The 20,509-nt window shown below is 38.3% G+C and overlaps 1 long non-coding RNA gene across 1 annotated transcript; it reads left to right on the top strand.

Moving 5' to 3' along the window:
* Positions 1 to 291: 291 nt before the first annotated feature.
* Positions 292 to 20,248, top strand: LOC139033743 (uncharacterized). The gene is made up of 3 exons (XR_011486222.1): positions 292 to 549; positions 8,401 to 8,496; positions 20,170 to 20,248. It is a non-coding gene; the product is annotated as an uncharacterized lncRNA (long non-coding RNA).
* Positions 20,249 to 20,509: the final 261 nt, after the last annotated feature.

The raw sequence follows: 20,509 nt of genomic DNA, 5'->3' as shown, positions 1-20,509 counted from the left end.
TCACGGAGTTTCTTGGCATGGAATGCATTTTATTTTCCTAACCATAAAAGTGAAAACCATGGATCTGTCCTTAGGAAATTTTGTGCCTGGTTCCTTGTTTTTGTTTTTTCAATAGGTCTCAGCTTTTTAATTGGAGGTTCCCAGAGAAGCTGGCTGTGACTTTTGCGTACCAAGTGAAGTGTGTTTCTATGAAATGTTGTTGATGGGCTCCTGAATCACTCTTTTTTATAGATAGGAGCTAGTTCTTTGTTTTGGTGAAATTCTTCCTTCTATTTCTCTTTTCACTGGTGTTCTGAAGAATCATCAACCTTAACAGTGGCATGGAAGAATCAGATCTGACATATAATACAGCTAATTAACGAGAAAACCCTGCTGCTGCTGCTGCTGCTAAGTCACTTCAGTCGTGTCTGACTCTGTGCAACCCCATAGACGGCAGCCCACCAGGCTCCTCCGTCCATGGAATTTTTGCCAGGCAAGAATACTGGAGTGGGTTGCCATTGCCTTCTCCAAACAAGAAAACCCTAGAAACACCAAAACCTACTGGCATAGGTAACAATCTTGTATATTTTGTATCTTAGTGAAAGTGAAAGTCGCTCAGTTGTGTCCAACTCTTTGCAACCCCATGGACTATACAGTCCATGGAATTTTCCAGGCCAGAATACTGGAGTGGGTAGCCTTTCCCTTCTCCAGGGGATCTTCCCAACCCAGGAATCAAACCAGGGTCTCCTGCATTGCAGGCAGATTCTTTACCAACTGAGCTACCAGGGAATCTCATTTGATATATGTCAAGATGAGGCAAATAAACAATTTTAATGGGAGAGAAATGAAACTTCAGCTGTGTTAACTGTTGACCTATAATGTAGTAAGAAATGCTATTCATTTTCTTCCAAACTGCAATGTTAATGTATGGTTTCCATTGGCAAATAAAGATCAGCAGATGACTAAGAAAATTCGGGGAAGAAATGTGCTATTAAAATGCTATATGATTGGATTTCTCTAAATGCAGTGTGGTTATCTAAAAAAAGTCCTCCCCTTAATTGAGTACAATCAAGCATTTTCAAATGATGAAAGGTACAGTGCTAAGTAAATATTTCTAGGGGGTTTCTGTTCTGACATAGAGAGGCTTTGAGTGCTATTTTGACCTATTATTAGTATCCCTAGCAACAATCATCTCCAAGACTCAGAGCTTCTGGAAAAATTGTAACTGAAATTGTAATATTTTTTCTGCCTGCAAAAAGAAAGCAATGTTTAACACAGGAGGGACTGTGACTTTGTTAGACTAAGTCCTAATAACCTGCCCTGTGATAACATGGTTCATATCCATGTCAGGTCTATTTATTTATTGTTGAAGGAATTCCACATAAACTGAAACTTTTGCACAGAATCATGTAGGAGAAGGAACCTGGACCAGGGTTTAGGAGACTGGGTTCTCAACTTTGTTCTGGCCCCCAACTAACTCTGTGATGTGCCTTCTCTGGACTTTAGTTTCCTCATAGATAAAATGAGGGGAAGATTAGACAGCAATATCTTTCTCCACTCCCTTCCACAAGCTTTATTAAGTATAATTGGCAAAATTGTAAAATATTTAAAGTGTACAATCTGATGATTTGATATATGTACACATTGAAAGGATCCCCCCTCCCCACTGAGTTAATTAACATGTCCATCACCTGACATATTGACCTGTGTGTGTGTGTGAACAATTGTTTATTTTCTTACCAAGACTCAATTATACAATATGATGTTATCAACCACAGTCACCACATATAATCTCGTTTTTAAATCTCTAAATTCTTCCTCTTCTTTGCTTCCATACTGCTACACATAATCCACATCACTTATTCATTGGTCATGTGATTAACAGTCCTTCAGGTTCACAATTGGAGTAAAATGCTACTTTAGAGAAACTTGCCATAGTAACTAAATTTCCATTGAGAAAACAACCGTGAAAGGGCAACATTTCCTATGTAGTTTTACCCCCCAGATGCCCTTGGACTATGCAGCTCTTGCATATATTAGTGATGCAAATCTGGGAGAAGAACAAGACCAAGATGTTATGACCAAGACACTCGATTTGCATTGGAATGCCTCATGCGAACAGCACATCAGAACTCACCAAGTGGCATTTGACTTGAACTCTTGGAGGGCTTGCCAGTCTACAAAGAATCCAAACGGCAATGTTGGAATGACAGCGGGCCATTGTTCTTCTCTAAATGCAACTTGATACTGAATCTGAGGAGATTGGAAAAAAAAATATGAATTTGATCATTTAAAGTCACTTCCTTTCTGTTGGCACCAGTGACCTCATCTATAAAATGAGAGCATAAAACTTGGGCATAGTTTTGTCCAACTTGTCCAACTCTTGACAGTCTGTGTTTCCATTTGGAGTTTTCTTTAAAGAACTGGATTTAACATTTGCACATTGAAGGAAAAGGAGAAAGCAACGTCTAAGATGAGGAGGAGCTTTGAGAGAATTAAGGTTCAAACATAGACTTTACTGCCTTTGCAGTTTTGTCCAGTGCTAGACCAGCCCCATGTCCTTTTCTCTCAGGTTAAAGGCCTGATGAAGGTGGTGGATACTGTATGTCACTTTATGTCAGTGGGGTATTAAGCCAGTAAATGAGAAAAAGGAGTATGGGTATCCCTGCTTTTCGAAAGTTTGCTTTGTGCCACTTTGCTTTTTCAACTTACATTAGTACCTGTTTTTGCTAACCCAAAGAAATCTGAAGAGGGTTTCTGCCTTTACAAAAAAAGATGAAAAACAACAGAAAAAGAGACCCAGATGTATAGAACAGACTTGTGGACTCTGGGAGAAGGCAAGGGTGGGATGTTTCAAGAGAACAGCATCGAAACATGTATATTATCTAGGGTGAAACAGATCACCAGCCCAGGTGGGATGCATGAGACAAGTGCTCGGGCCTGGTGCACTGGGAAGACCCAGAGGGATCGGGTGGAGAGGGAGGTGGGAGGGGGGACCGGGATGGGGAATACATGTAAATCCATGGCTAATTCATTTCAGTGTATGACAAAAACCACTGCAATGATGTAAAGTAATTAGCCTCCAACTAATAAAAATAAATGGGAAAAAAAAACCTCAATGGCAAAAATATAAAAATAAAAACAATTTTAAAATGGAAAAAAAAAAGATGAAAAACAAAAATAGTGTTTACTTTGTAACAAGCAGTTATGGCAGCAGCATGCAGTGCACCCCGAGCCATGAGAGTGTCATGGCCAAGCCCCTTCCCCTTCTACAGTCAGCATTGCAGTACCCAGCCACTGTAGCTTTGAGCTATGTCTGTGAGCATCTGTGCTTTCTTCCCATTTATCTTGTGCCTCTCTTAGCAAGATGTATCCTAAGGTAATTGCTTCTTCCCCTTACGCCATTTTGGCTTATAGATGGTTTCATAGCAATGTTCTACTTTCCAACATGGGGAAACTTGTACTGGCTTTTGAACTCCTCACTCCATCACTGTCCTCCTTTTCTGCCCTCTGGTCACCTCACTGCCATCTTGCAAAACTGGTACAAAAATCAAATACATCATCGTGTCTCCTAAGCACTTTCCATTTGGAAGGCAGGATGCCAGTGACATGAGGGTGAAGTGAATACTGCTACAGATTTTATTTATTAAATTTGATTAAAAAAAAAACCTTGCTGTTTAGTTGCTAGTGAAAGTCGCTCAGTTGTGTCCTACTCTCTGTGACCCCATGGACTGTATAGTCCCTGGAATTCTCCAGGCCAGAATACTGGAGTGGGTAGCCTTTCCCTTCTCCAGGGGATCTTCCCAAGCCAGGGATCGAACCCAGTCTCCTGCATTGTAGGCAGATTCTTTACTAGCTGAACCACAAGGGAAGCCCAAGAATACTGGAGTGGGTAGCCTATCCTTCTCCAGGGGATCTTCCCAACCCAGGAATTGAACCGGGGCCTCCTGCATTGCAGGCTGACTCTTTACCAACTGAGCTGTCACAGAAGCCCGTTTAGTCACTAAGTCGAGTCCAACTCTTGGCGACCCTATGGACTGTATCCCGTTGGGCTCCTCTGTCCATGGAATTCTCCCAGGCAAGAATACTGGAGTGGGTTACTGTGCCCTCCTCCAGGGGTCTTTCCAACTCAGGGATCAAACCTGCGTCTCCTGCGTTGCGGGCCAATTCTTTACTGCTGAGCCAGCAGGGAAGCCTGTAAAAGCTTATGTAAAACAGAATTTTTCCAGGGACTCTTCTAAAAGTTTTACAAATATTAACTCATTTAATTTTATAACATGGATTATAAATTGGACCTGTTACTGTCCCCTATTTTACTGAGGAAGAAATTGAGGCACAGAGAGGTTAACTACATTGTCTAAAGTGAAGCAGCTTAGTAACAGCAGAGATTAAAACCCCCAAAGTCTAGTTCCACAGTCCATGAGTTTGTTTTTTTTCTTAAATTATTTATTTGGCTACTTGGGGTCTTAGTTGTGGCACTCAGGATCTTTAGTTGTGGCATGAGAACTCTTAGTTGTGGCATGTGAGATTTAGTTCCCTGACCAGGGATTGAACCTGGGCTCCTTGTGTGGAGTCTTAGCCACTGGACCACCAGGGAAGTCCCCCAAAGTCCATGCTTTTAACCTTTATGTGCTTGGGATTCTGAGTTGCCTGGTGTAATTCTGCATATCTCTTACCCCAAAGGTGCAGCAGCTTCTGTGAATAAGTGGCAGGCTTCAGCAGTTGGACAGGTCTCATGGCTCCCCGCTTCTGTCGGCCTGACAGAACCAGATCCCAGGAATGTTACATTTCCCCAATCCTGGGTCTATCCTGGGCAAACTCTTTCTACCCTCCACACACCGCGATTGTGTGCTTTCTGACCTCTGTCATATAGGTTTTCCCAAGTTCTATGACTGTATCTACAGAATAGCGAACATTCCCTTAAACATTTGGTTTACTCAACCAGCCAGTATATTGAATGAGGAAAGACCAGCTGTTGTTTATTGAACGCTTACTACATGCCATGCACCGAGACAAAGTCTTTGCGTGCATTATCTCATAATCCTCCCATCGCACCTGTGAGATGGCATCTGTTATTATGTTCATGTTACCGAGGGAAAAAACCAATGCTCAGTTACAAACCCAAGGTCACACTTTTTTTTTTGCACGTGTGGGATTTTAGTTCCCTACCAGGGATCGAACCCACGCTCCCTGCCTGGCATTGGAAGCTCAGAGTTTTAACCACTGGATCTCCAGGGAAGTCCCCCAAGGTCACACTTTTAAGTACCTGGTAGAGCCATAATTTTTACTTGAGCCATATATGATCCAAAGGTCTTGGGTTTAGTTATTCCTTTATATTGCTTTCAGCCTTTTCCTGGGACAACCATCCCAATACATTCTGCAGCTGCTTGCCCTTATTATTATCGATATGCCAAATTCTGCATCACTGGGTCGTAATTTTAATACAAGTGCACCATTTTCTTATAATAACACAAATCATTTCTGGATTGTAAGGGAACATTTGCCTTGTCCACAATAAGACATCTAATGTAATGGATCTTCACAAGTGCTACCTTCTCTTAGAGAAGTTATGGAAAGAGACTCTGAGAGGATTTAACTAGGCCAAGGGAATTAAGGATGTCATATATCATTCTCCTGTGGGCTTTTTGAATGGAGAAATTGGGTTTGCTATTAGAATGAACCTGGACAGAAAGAAAATAAGAGTGCTGTGAATAAAATATAAGAATTGTTATTACAGCACATGGAAACACCTCTAGGGCTTGTGATTTGACCGTATTCCCAGATTGCTGCTCTCCAGTGTATGCAGTTTGCTTTGAAAGCAACTGAGATGATATTAAAGCTGTGGATGATGCTAAAATCTTCATTCAAGAAGGCTAAATCAACTAAACCAAACTTTAAAACCCGTTTGACTTTATTAATCTTTGTAACTCAAGGGACACTCCCAAGAAGAAAAGATCCTATATGCCTCAGGTCTGAATCTAATTGCCAGTTAATAAAAATTCCAGGGTATCCTTAATCAGCCAATTAACTGACCTAACAATTATAATAGGGAAAGAAGGTGGGAGGGGTCGAGACTGGGAATAACAAATCCATCAAGGTGGAGTAAAATGCTTCAGAGGTTAATGGTGGACACCCTTTAACATAAAGGATTTTCTTCTACCTTGACTAGGTTCCCGTTTTTCTTTTCTTTCTCCCTTCCCTGACATTTGTAATTGTTGGAACCTCTAATTGGCTGATAAGCTAATTGAGAGAGGGAGGAGGAGAGGCTTAAAGATGTGTAGTATGTATTTTTTTTAAGTTTTTTATTCTCTGAAACAATATTTATCTGAAAATAGTTCACTGCAGTTAAGGGTGTATTTCTATTTGAAGTTTAGAGCATCTTTTTTTTTTTACTGGAATATTTACCTCCTAATTTATGAATCCCACAATCTTAGACATATATTGATAAATTGAGATTGAAATATAATGTGAAAAGTCTGACAATTAAGGAAGCCAGTTATTTTTTTTACTTGAACATAGCTTCATAAAAATTTTAAGCCACAGTAAAACAGAAGCTCTCCTTATTAAAAGAATATATTATTGGGACAGAATTATATTTTTATTTGTATGCTGAAAATTATAATACATTGAGGACTGGAAAAAGTGTGCCTGTAGGCGAAATTTTCTTCTCAATTATGATTTACCATTTTATAAATACTCTGAGATGTTGATAATAAGAAAAAGTTTAGAGTAAAAAGAATGGTGTTTGTTCCAAGAAACTCAGTTGCTGGAGTTTTCCTTTGTAGATGCATGCATGTGTTTAGAAAAAGATATTTGGTAACAGTAAGTGATCGAAAACTGTCAGAGGAACTCAAGGTGGATCTGCAAACCTGGTCAAGCCCCCAGAGTTGTAAAGCATCCTCTAAGATTTATTTAGTACATGTAGCACTTCAGTACTTTCATCACCACTCATCTAGACTTTTGTCACCAGGCTATGGAAATAGAGCATTTTAGATTTCGAAGGAAACTTGGAGATCACTTAGTTCTGCCTTCTCATTGAACCAAAGAGGAATCAGAAAACCAGAAAGGAGAAAGGACTTGTCTAAAGTCACAGGAAATTTTCTGGCTGAGCTGGGAGCAGGTCTCCAGATTGCCAGTCCTGTGTTCATTCCTTTCTTCCCAACTTCCCCTTATATAAATGATACCAAAGGCCAGGGGGCAAATGCCAACTGCCATATTCTGTTAGAGACTGTTTCAATGCAAAATCTGTTGCACTCCAAGTCTGATTGCCTTCATTTTTTAATCATTCTTCAATGACCAACTCAGAAAGCATATGTCTTAGTTTTATTCTTATGAGCCTCGTTCCTCTTTCACTAATGCATTATTAACATGTCTTCTTTCTGTTCTGAAATGTTCTCAGGGGAATAACTGTGTCCTGAATTTGGAAGTGGAAATGACTGTAGGATCTATTCCTTTTAATCTGATGGCTAGGAAGTGCTGCTACCCTTTCAGTTCTCCCAGATTCGGCTTAAAAGGATTGTTCAGAATAATTCTTTTCTAATGCTGTTATAAACTGTCCTCAGCCTTTCAAGGTATATATGGACCTTGATTTTTATGTATCTGTTTTTTTGGGAAGAGAGGATGTTGGTTTTTTGTTTCCTCAGCTTTTTGTTGTGTTTTGTTTTCAATCTTCAGGCTTTAAAATTTATTTGTGTAAAGGCTTCTCTTATTTTTCTTACTGAGGGCTAGTTTCACTTGAGCTTGTAAATTGCTTGTAAATCAAGATCTGATTAGGAAGTAATATATTCATCTGTAACTCCTGCATAAAAGTTATTCAAGTATTGTGACAAAATAAGTGTTGTTTACTTTATACATTTTCTGCAAATTCTAAAGATTTCGTCTAACTTAAAGGCTCTCATGGAATCTCGGGGATTGTGGCTTGCCCACTGAGAGTATAAAGGCTTGCTAAATTAAGTTGATTTGCCTGAGAAAGAAATGCTTCCATTATTCATGTCAGAAGCCTGTCACATCAAATTGAGGGAGTGGAGAAAACCCTTTTTTATCAACATTTTGAACCAAGAAAAACCAACCATTGAGGGCCTGAATTTCAATTGGGGAAAAAGTCAGGCTGAAAGCAGGGTTCAAAAAAAAAAAAAGGCTGGGTATTTGTCTAATGTTGAAAATCAGTAGAGGAGATTGATTTAACTTTGGCTGAAACTTTTTATATAGACAGACAGAATGAAACTTCTTAAAGCAGCAAGTAGTACATACAATCTTGGTGTCTTTCATGTGTAAACTTGTCAAAAGTAGTTAAGCTAATTCAAATTTAAATCTCCTTGAATTTCTATTCTTCGACTCTTAATTTGTTTATTTTAAAGGATTTAGGAATGCATTTCTTGGGGGTTACTTTTCAAACATTGATGAATGTATTTTGTTTTTCAGAGTTCAAGATTATAGGCTCTGGTGTGTGATTAGAAATTATATTAATAAGAGAAGGAAGACAGACTAGTCAAGGACCAGCCCTCTTGTTTGTATCAGGTATGTGGGCATTTGTCTTTGTATGGGTGGATGTATGCACACACACACACACACACACCTAACTTCAAATGAAACACAAGTCATTAAGAGAATAACACAAGTTGGAACAGTTAGGGGAGGACCATTTCCCAAGATAAGATATCCTCATGCAGTATTAGTTTAGGAGACTTCTCTTGTATTTGCCAGAATAGGGGCGTTTGTTAAATTTTAAGTAGTTGAAAAACAATAATAATATAGGATAAATTATTTGATTATTTATGTAATGAAATATGGTGCTCACTTTTTTTTTTGCAATATTTGATTTCTATTAGCATATACATTTCAAATGATTGCAGGCCCCAGTAAATTCACTCTCAAGAACAAAGTTTATTTTTACAGATTTAATGCTTACTAACCGTCATTTACTTTGAATATGTTTCTGCCATTATTATCCAAGCAATAGTCTTCAAATGGTAATTTTAATCTGATTTAAACAGAACATCTGTTGGGCTACTGAAAAATGTGAAACATTATTTTCTATATTTCCTAGATATATTTTTGCAGATATATATCTTATTTCATACCAAGAAAATGGCTCCAAAAATGATAAATTGGACAATTAAAAAAATTGGACAATTTAAACTGTATGAAGGAATTCCTGCTTTTCCTCCCTCTTAACAAATGAAACCTGAAATCTTATAAAAGAATAAGACAAGCTTTTTTCCTTTTTTTGGTAGGAGGTTCAGCAGCACTTCAGTCTTTAACTGAGCATTATGCTTACTTGATATTTGTGCCCAGTGGAAATAAGAGTTGGCTTGTGGTGTTCCCAGTACAAAAGTAATTACTTCTCGGATCAACTTCAAATATGTGCAGGTTGTAGATGGGGGAGCCATGAATGAAATAGAGAGGCGATTGTACTGTGGAGGACTGCAGAAGACAAGGATTAATGGCGAGTAGAATTGTATTTTGGTGTTCTTTCAGTAAGGTTATAATCTCTCTGAAAGTGAATGCTGCTAACAAGGGAACCTATGAGGCAGGAGGTTGGAATGGGGTGGAGGTGGGGCATTTGAGGGTGTTAAATACAGAGAACCATATCAGAGTGAGAATTTAATATCTATCTTCTGTGTATTTATAAAACAAACAGATAAAATAACAAAAAACAACCTTCTCATTTGACCTGTGCTTTTTTAGATATGACACCACCAGAGGTCAATGTTATTGTGCCAGACCCCCGTGTCTATTTGCTGGCTGTTTCTATCAGAATATAGATAATTGTTCAGAGAAAGACTTTAAATTGGTGTGCAGCAGGAACTGAGGATGGCAATAGTGAATTCTTCAAAGTTTTCCCCATGAAGTGTTATCATTTTGAGACAATTTTCAAATGCTGATAATGCTGATAATGTTATTTTGTAATGAATGAAATTTGAGTTATGTGGCATCATAAAATGATGGCTTGTTAGAACTGGGAGAATTTTAGAAATTGGCTAGAGTTAACAGTCTTACAGATATGAAAACTGGAAGCTCAAGGGGGCAGACTTGGTATCAGAAACTAGTTCTTATTCCCAGGGCCAGTGAACTTCTCATTGATTCCCATAGGACTAATAGGTTCAGTTTTCCTCTGCTTCGTGTCAAATGATGCTGAAATAGAACGTATTAAATAAAAATTAAAAGCCTCTGCAACCCCAAACCCCAGAGATAACTGTTTATGGCTAACTAAGACTGTCTCTTCTAAGATCCCCTACCCTCAATATAAAAATAAGCATTACTATTTTTACCTTGTATTTTTCACATTTTCTTGCTTGTCTTTTATACACACACACACACACACACACACACATATAATACCTAATGTGTAAAACATATAATCTGCTCCATGTGATTCTGTACTTTTTACAATGCAAGCTACTTTTAAGCAATATTGTTATAAAAATTAATACAGATGAATTATCAAAGTATGTCCACATTGCAAAAAAAAACAAACAAAAAACCCTGCAAAATCACATGCAACAGTAAATGAAACTCGGTCTACTTTCTCCTACCTTATAATCCTGTGTCCCTAAATTCCCACTAGCAAACTCGTTCTAAGCATAGCGTGGATACATTTTTTATTTATTATAGATTGGGATCATACTTTGCATAGTAATTTGTAACTTGTTTTTACTCAACATCCATCTTGTAAACATTTTTTATGTGAGTACAAATAAATCTACCCCATCTTTTTTAAAGGGTCCATAAAATTGAATTGTATTGATTTTGATAAAATTGAATATCTTTTTGTTTCTTGATATTTTGTAAATTTCTTCTGCGAAGTGTCTGTGTGTTTTTCTTTTTTTTTTTTGGTTATTTAAAAATTGATATGTAGAAACTTTCTGCATTGTATGGGCAATAACTATTTGTCATAAATATTGCAATATTTCCTCTTGTTTGTCTTTTTTTTTTCACCTTTGTTTCTGGTGTCTTTCTAATTCTCATACAAAAGTTTTAGATTTTTCTGTAAGCAGAGATACTAGGTTTTCCCTTGTTATTTCCTGGTCCTAATGTCAAGCAGAGAAAGGCCTTCTACCCCAGGATTAAAAACAAAAAAACAAAATCCCTCTTCTCTCTATATGTGTGTGTCTCTCTCTATATATATATGTATGTGTATGTGTGTGTGTGTATATATATATATACATACATATATATATGCTGTGCTTAGTCGCTCAGTCATGTGAGACTCTTTGTGACCCTATGAACCTAGCCAGCCAGGCTCCTCTGTCCATGAGATTTCCCAGGCAAGAATACTGGAGTGGGTTGCCATGCCCTCCTCCAGGGGATCTTCCCAACCCAGTGGTCCAATCCATGTCTCCTGCATTGGCAGACTGTTTATTTACCATTTGAGCCACCAGGGAAGCCCAATATATGTATATACATATATGTATATTTTTGGCTATGCTGCAAGACTTGTGGGATCTTAGCTCCCTAATCAGGAGTTGAACCCTGGGCCTGGGCAGTGAGAGTTCTGAGTTCTAACCATTGGGCCCCCAGGGAATTCCCTTATGTATATATTTTTTCTGATACTTTTATGGTTTTAATTTTTACACACTTAGATAGGCAAGGCACATAGTGACTAGTGGTAGATCAAATGTTCTCCTTGCACATACCTGGGTCTGCTTGTGTACACACACACACCAAAGTAACTGTGGAGGTGATGGATATGTGAATTATTTGATTGTGGTAATCATTTTACAGTATATACACATATCAAAATGTCACGTTGTATACCTGAAATATATACAATATTTATTTCTCAAAAGTCAATTTAGGGACTTCCCTAATTGTCCGGTGACTAAGAATCCTCGCTTCCACCAAGGGTGTGGGTTCCATCTCTGGTTGGGGAACTAAGATCCCACATGCCTCATGGTGCAGCCAAAAAAAAAGAAAAAGACTCAATAGCATAGACATTGAAGTAGGCAAGCTTATGTTTGAGTTATTATTCAACTAACTAGCTGTGTGACCTTGGACAAGTCACTTTTCCTCTCAGTGCCTTGATTTCCCCATCTGTAAAATAGGCATAGAGTCAGTCCAAGGATTAAACAAATTAAGGTGAATGATTATAAGGAATATAGCCCAATGCTTGGCACATAGTAAGTTCACAATAAATTATAGCCATTCTTCTTATTTAAATCTGTGATAAATTTATAATTTATTTTGCCTATAACTTGGAAAAAATAGAATTCTGAGTGGAATTACATTGTTTATACAGGTTATCTGGAGACTAACATCTCTACCAAATTGAATCTCCCATGTAGGATTTAGGTCTTTTTTCATGTCCTTCATTGGAATTTTCTTAGTATGAGTCTTAACACTTTTCTTGTTATCTCTTATTTATTCCTGAGTACTTTATAACTCTTATTGCTATTGAGAATGAGAGTAATTTTTAACGTTATGGTGAATGAGATTTTTCATTACATTTACTAATAGGTTATTGCTTATATAAAGGAAAGTGATGAATTGGTTTTATGCATAGTTTGTAAGGAGCCACCTCACTGAACCCTCTATTAATTCTAATAGTTTATTTTCTTGGAGACTGTTGTATCGTCTGTTCTCCTTTTAACATTTATTATTCATTTCTTTTTATTGTTTCATTGCACCAGGCAAAATGTTGAGAACAATACAGAGGCAGTGACAGTCTTATCTTGGTTTTGATTTTAATGTTTATAGGGCATGACCTCTATCATGATATTGCATTGGTTTCTGATATTGGCTTTTGTATTGATAAAGATGTTCCTATTCTTAAGTTTGCTGAATTACTGTTGAAGTTTATCAAATGCCTTTTTGGCATCTAATGGGATGACATTTTAATTATTTTTTCAAAATCGTATGTAACCAGTTAATATATTGAACTTCTGTAACACTGGCTTTGGTTTGCTAATGATTAGAATATCTGTTTCTAAATTCAAAACTGAGATTGAATTTGAATTATCTTCATCAGGTTTTTGTACAAGTGTTACCAAAGTCTTCCAAATTTATCTAATAAATTGTTTTTGTCTGTAGTCCAAAATAATTTAAATAGCACAGTAGTTACACATTTCCTGAACATTTGAGAGGTTGCAAGCTTTAACAAATTTTTTTTTGGTGATTGATCTTTTATACACTTTTAAAATTCTTTTATGACTATTGTTTTATTTATAGTCTTTGTTGCTCTTTGAGTCAATTTTTCATATGTATAGTTTCCCAGAAAATAGTTCATTTTATCTAATTTTCAATGGCATAAAATTGTGCATGCCTGCATGCCCAGTTGCTCAGTCATGTCCAACTCTTTGAGACCCCATGTACTGTAACCTGCTAGGCTCCTCTGTCCATGGAATTTTCCAAGCAAGAATACTGGAGTGGGTTGCCATTTCCTTTTCCAGGGGATCTTCCTGACCCAGGGATTGAACCCAGGCTCCTGTATTACAGGCAGATTCTTTACCATTGAGCCAGCTGGGAAGCCCACACTTGAGTGTATGTGTGAGTGCATGATAAGTTGCTTCAGTCGTGTCCGGCTCTTTGCGACCCTATGGGCTATATAGCCTGCCAGGCTTCTCTGTCCATGGGATTCTCCAGGCAAGAATACTGGAGTGGGTTGCCATTCCCTTCTCCAGGGGATCTTCCTGACCCAGGGATCGAACCTACATCTCTTATGTCTCCTGCATTGGCAGGTGGGTTCTTTACCACTAGCACCACCTGGGAAGCCCCACTTGAGTGTATACCTTGCAGCTTAAGTAATAAACATCATTAAAACCTGAAGCCTGAGGCTCCTCCTCTAACTCTGAATTTTACATTCATCATATCCTTTCTACATGATTTTACCATGTATATACATATATATTTCCAGAGTGTGTGTATATATATATTATATATATATATTTTTTTTTGTTTGTTTGTTTGTTTGTTTTCCTACTCCAGGGGATCTTCCTGACCTAGGGATCAAACCCACATCTCTTGTGTCTCCTGCATTGGCAAGCAGATTCTTTGCCACTGTGCCACCTGGGAAACAAGGTTGTGCATATGATTTTCTTATACCTTGTAAAGTCTCTTCTGCATCCACTTTATCATTACTTATGTTGTATGGTTTTGTTTTGTTTGTTTTTTGTCAGTTTTGCAAAGTTTTTATATAGATGCTTTTTTAAGGAAAGGAAGTCAGTGGTTTTACTAATCATATCTACTTATATCTAGTTAATATATCTATTTCTCTTTCATTTAAATTGATTTCTTCAGCATAATTTCTTTTGGCTTCCACTTTTTTTTCTAGTTCATTTTTAGTTGAATTTCTTGCTTTCGTATTTTCTGACTTTCTCTGTTTTTGGCTGTGCCGGGTCTTCCTGGGCTACTCTCTAGTTGTGCAGGGGCTTCTGATTTCGGTGGCTTCTCTTGTTGCAGAGCATGGGTTTTAGGACATGTAGCCTCAGTAGTTGTGGTGCATGGACCTAATTGCCCTGAGGCATGTGGAATCTTCCCGAACCAGGGACTGAACACATGTCCCATCCCCTTCATTGGCAGGTGGACTCCTCACCACTGGACATCTAGGAAGTCTCAGTCTTTCTTCTTTAATAATAAGATCGTTTAAGGCCATGGGGTTTCCTCTTGAGTGTGATTCTTATGAATTAATTAATTAATTGACAGGATCTTAGTTCCCCAACCAGGGATTAAACCTGTGCCCCCTACAGTGGACGTCAGAGCCCTAACCACTGGATCACCAGAGGATTCCCTTGAGTATGATTTTCATTGCATCTTATAGGTTTTGATCATCTTATAGGTTTCTATAGCCTTCTTATTGTCTGTAATACAGTTTTGATTTCCTCTGGATGATTAAAAATTCACACCTACCTTTTAGTTGTTAATTTCTTGTGTTACTTTAAAATTGTAATTAGCAGTCCTTGGTGGCTCAGTGGTAAAGAATCTGCCTGCCAGTGCAGGAGACCTAGGTTCAATCCCTGGGTCAAGAAGATCCCCTGGAAAAGGAAATGGCAACCCACTCCAGTATTCTTGCCTGGGAAATCCCATGGACAGAGGAGCCTGGAAGGCTATAGTCCATGGGGCACAGAAGAGTTGGACACAGCTTAGCAACAACAACAAATATATACAACATATATAAACAACAACAAATATAGCACATAAGATTTTAAAAGTTTTTAGACTTTCTTGGAGGCCAATCAATTTTCAGAGGTGTTCTTAGAACATTCAAGAAAACATATTATATTCAGGATATAAATTCTTCCTATATTGATTTTTAAAAGCTTATCATTATTTAAACCCTTCTTACAGATTTACTTGATCTTGTAAAATTTGGAGAGAGGTGTGTTAAAATTCCCTATATAACTATAGGTTTATGAATTATCTATGTATTTCTAAGTTTTCTTAAAAGAATAAATTATGGTACTATGTAGTTCCATAAAAGTTAATGATAGTATTATCTTCTTTGTAATTTTACCCTTAGTTATTATGAAATATTCCTTTGCATCTAATTTAATGCTTTTGGCTTTATAGTCAACTTTGAGATTAACATGGACTTCCTGTTTTCATTTTATTTGAATTTCCCTAGTATATCATTGCCCATATTTTTATGACTAACTTTTTATATCAAATTACTTGGGTATTCCTCTACTTCTATTAGATTCTTATCTGTATTTTCTAGTCTTCATTAAAAACTTCCATCTTCTAACTCTCTCTATTCATTGACTCTTCTCCCAAGTACTTTGAATATCTTTGTGATCATGGCCTTGAACACTTTACCAGGTATATGTCTTTTATTTGTTTATTTGTTTTTAGTTCTGCTGTCTTTGATGCTGTGTGCAGGCTTTCTCTAGTTGCGGTGAGCACAGGCTCATTGCGTTGCACAGGCTTCTCTCATTGCGGTGGCTTCTCTTGTTGCAGGATACGGGCTGTAGGGCACGGGCTTCAGTGGTCGCAGCAGTTGTGCTCAGTGGTTGTGGCTCCCGGGCTCCAGAGCACAGGCTCAATAGTTGTGGCGTGCATGGGCTGAGTTGCTCCATGGCATGTGGGATCTTCCCAGGTCAGGGATCGAACCTGTGTCTCCTGCATTGGAGCACAGGCTCAATAGTTGTGGTGCACGGGCTTAGTTGCTCCATGGCATGTGGGGTCTTCCCGGATCAGGGATCGAACCCGTGTTTCCTGCATTGGCAGGTGGATTCTTTACCCCTGAGCCACCAGAGATGTTGCATGGCTTCTTCTTTATATCTTTAGTTGTAGAAGAGCTTTTTTGCTACTCCTCAGGTCTTTTTCACCAATAGTTGCTCTGTGAGTTGTAATTTTGGTATTCCTGTAGTAAGAGGTGAGCTCAGGACCTTCCTACTCTGCCATCTTGGTCACTCCCCCTATTTTGGTCTCCTTTTTTCATAATGATGTTTTGTAGTTTTCAGTGTGCAGGTCTTGAACTTCTTTTGTTATGTGTATTCCTAACTATTTTATTCCTTTTGATTTTATTGTCATTGGAGTTGTTAATTTCATTTTTGGACTGTTTATTGCAAATATATAGAAATTCAGTAAGTATATTGATCTGTATTTTGTGAGATTTCTAAACTCATTTATTAGTTTAAGTAGTTTATTTTTTGTGAATTATTTAACACTGTGTCATCTGCTAGTAGAGAGAGTTTACCTATTCTTTTCCACCTTTGATACCTTTTGTGTCTATTTCTCACCTAATTGCCTCATCTAGAATTCCAGTACAATGTTGAATAGACTGGTGAGAGGAGACCACCTTATCTTGTTTCTGATCTTAGGGGGAAAGTATTCAGTCCTTCACCGTTAAGTATGATGTTAACTGTGGGTATTTTCCCTTCATTTAAAATTTATCTTGAGTAAGTATGAGAAATTCTCTTTTTCTCTACATATGCAGGTACAGATCACTAAGTGTGGGAAACACCTTCAACTGTGTGACATCTTGCACTTTCATGATAAGGTTGCAAGCAGTGCAGTGAAGGACAAAGCACAAGACTCTGGAGATGCCAGTCAACCGTGTGATGCTTTCTCTAGACCAGCGGTCCCCAATCTTTTCATCACGAGGGACTGGTTTTGGAAAAGACAGTTTTTCCACAGATGGGGTCGGGGGGGGGTTGGAATGATTCAAGCTCATTACATTTATTGTGCACTTTATTTCTCTTATTATTACATCAGCTCCATCTCAGATCATCAGGCATTAGATCCTGGAGGTTGGGGACCCCTGGTCCATATCACTCACTTGTGTATAGAATGAGGCCAGAAAGTAGGTTTTTTAAACTCTGTAAGGCAATAAAAGTTTGTTTTTCCCTTAACTTTGGCATCAAGGAGTGTCGCAATTTTTGTGGCCAAGTCACAAAGGAAAGAATTTCCAAATTTGAGAAAGATGAGGAGGAAAATAATTGTCTTACATGCTTTCTTCATCTCTATACAGTGTTCCAAAATGGCTTTTTTTTTGGAAAAATCACCACCTTCTTTTGAAAGTGCTAACACTGACCTTTCCTGGTGGCTCAGGATGGTAAAGAATCTGCCTGCAATACAGGAGACCCAGGTTTGATCCCTGGGTCAGGAAGATCCCCTGGAGAAGGGCATGGCAACCCACTCTAGTATTCTTGCCTGGAGAATTCCATGGACAGAGGAGCCTGGCAGGCTATAGTCCGTGGGATCACAGAGTCGGATACTACTGAACCAACTTAGCATGCAGTGCTGACCTTCACAAAAATAGCAGACCTTTAGCTGGTGAACCTGTACCAGCTATCCCAATCCAGGAGAAATTTATTTAAAAAAAATTAAAGTGCTAAGTCTTATACTTTCCAATACATCGTACTGAACATTTAGTGCAGGCAAACAGCTCCCAGAAAAAACAAAAACTTTCATTTTCTTGAAAGGGGCTTGCACCATCAGAAGCAATGTTACTTCTCAAGCCTGATATCCTAGCAGATTAGCTATGAGCTTGTAGGTGAAACAGTCCCTGGTGCCTCCCTCTGGTCTTATTTTCTTGTACGTCTAAAACCTATCTTCCTTCATCTGATTTTTCCTTAACTATAAAATTGTCATTCTCTTTGTGTAAGAAGGTGAATACGAGTTTCATTATTCTGCAGCTTTCCCCTTTATAAAAAGGGTTCAAGGCCAGCCATCATTCAACTCAGGACAATTATCATTGTGAGAAAATGCAAGGACCAGACTTTCCCGAACCTCCAAATTTCTAAGAGAAGTGAGAATAACTATTTTTATTTATAATTGTTGACACATTTTAATTTTCCAATCTGCCAGAGACCCTGTTTGATCTCTAGTCAGGGTCCAAGTAGAAAAGACTCAGTTGTCTTTTAAAGTGATTTGAAAATAAGTTCAAAGTTCTGTATTTATTCATGTACTTTTTATTTCAGGCATCCTTTATTCCTTTGTGTATATCCAGATTTCCATCTGGTAACATTTTCTTTCTGCCTAAAAGACTTCTGTTAACATTTCCTGTATTGCTGTTCTGTTGGTAATGAATTCCCTCAGCTTTTGTATGTATGAAAAAAATTTAAAACATTGTTTTTGAAAAATGTCTGCCATATAGAGAAGTAGGATAGTTCACTGAACAGCCATATACCATCATCTGTATTTAATGATTATAATAATTTTGCTATATTAATATATTTTTGAAATATTTTAAAATAAATTATAGACATCATATTTCACCCCTACATAATTTTTACACTCATCACTAACAAAAACGACATTTTCCTACATAACCACAGTACCATTATTATACCTAACATAATTTACAGTAATTCTCTAGCATTCTTTAATATCCAGTCTTCATTAAATTTCCCTGATTGTGTTAATACCAAAAATGTCTTTATAGCTGATTTATTCAAACCAGATTCCAATTGAGTGCCATTTGGTGAATGTTGCTCTTAAATCTCTTCTACTCTAAGACAGGCATGCTATCTCTCCACTTTTCCCCCACCCCCCGAAATGTGAGATATATATATATATATAGATATATATACACCAAATATATATTTGGTCTTTTCACCATTTCTGGCACAGAGCTCCTAAAATCCTTGGATTTCCCAAGTGAAGAAAGTTATAAAGGTGTCTTTTGTTATGTTAATAACATAACTTTTGGAGAACACCTAAGGATGGGGGCAGGTTGTCAGTGGAACCAACCAAATGATTAGAAAGGAGAGCAGCCGAGTGTTGGCTCAATCACCAGTGGCTAGTGATTTAATCAACCATTTGATCAACTGTGCCTATGTAATGACACATCCATAGAGGTTGAAGATGCTGAAGCTGAAGCTCCAATACTTTGGCCACCTGATGCAAAGAGATGACTCATTGGAAAAGACCCTGATGCTGAGAAAGATTGAGGGCAGGAGGAGAAGGGGGCGGCAGAGGATGAGATAGTTGGATGGCATCACAGACTCAATGGACATGAGTTTGAGCAAATTCTGGGAGATAGTGAAGGACAGGGAAGCCTGCTGTGCTGCAGTCCATGGGGTCACAAAGAATCAGACACGACTGAGTGACTGAACAACGACTAGATGGGAGAGATAAGATTTGAACCCAGCTCTGTGTAAGCCAAAGGCCACGTGCTTAATTGCATTCCTAAAGTATGATTTGGATGAATCAGTGAATTTCTGGCCTGAGGCAAGTCACCTCTGCCCTAAATGATACGTTACTTTCAATTTGTGTGCTTTTAGAAAGGAGTGTGAAATTTGAGATACATGGCAACCCACTCCAGTCCAGTATTCTTGCCTGGGAAATCCCATGGACAGAGGAGCCTGGTGGGCTACAGTCCATGGGGTCACAAGAGTCAGACACAACTTAGCGACTAAACCACCACCACCACTATGGTGGCCATGAAAGGCACCTCTCAGATCTCTGACTTCAAGGAACCTGATTGAACAATGATCTCAGTTACTGAGCTCTAAATCCTCCACTGCATTTGCATGAGACCAATTTCTCCATAGACTCTGCCCAGCCAGTGACTGAGTCCATCAAAAATACTAAAGGAGACCCACTCCTGGGAGTTACAGACTTTGGCTCAAGGACTCCCTGTTGGTTGGTCTTGCTGCCATTTTTTTAGAATTGCATTGCATTGCAGTGTAAGACATCATAACCAACCTACTTTCCTTCCCTCTCTCCTGCACAGAGTCAGACCTGTATTACTGTCTGACAGCTCTGACAGCTCTTGAGCCATAACACATAGTGTCTTTTCCTTCACAGGTATTTTCTCCATCTTTGTATCTTCTTCTTCTTAGAGGACCCAGACTAACAAGTACCTATTTCCTGGACACTTCCCCAGGTAAATAATTTCTGATCTATAAGATGAAAAGACAAACCAGATTAATGGAAAATTCAGAGACTACCAGAATGGAACTGTCAAAGAAAGCCAATGGCAAGTTTATTGTATGCTTCAAATAGCAATTTTTTTTCAGATGATGGTGCAATTATAATTGGTTATGGGTACTAACTTAGTATGGACTTCCCAGGTAGCGCTAGTGGTAAAGAACTTGCCTGTCAATGCAGGAGACATAAGAGATGTGGGTTTGATCCCTGGGTCCGG

This window comes from Odocoileus virginianus, unplaced genomic scaffold, assembly GCF_023699985.2.
Source record: "Odocoileus virginianus isolate 20LAN1187 ecotype Illinois unplaced genomic scaffold, Ovbor_1.2 Unplaced_Contig_1, whole genome shotgun sequence".
In the NCBI taxonomy this organism is placed as follows: domain Eukaryota; kingdom Metazoa; phylum Chordata; class Mammalia; order Artiodactyla; family Cervidae; genus Odocoileus; species Odocoileus virginianus.
The sequence above is the reverse complement of the archived record's forward strand: the minus strand, read 5'-3'. Positions and strand labels throughout refer to the sequence as shown.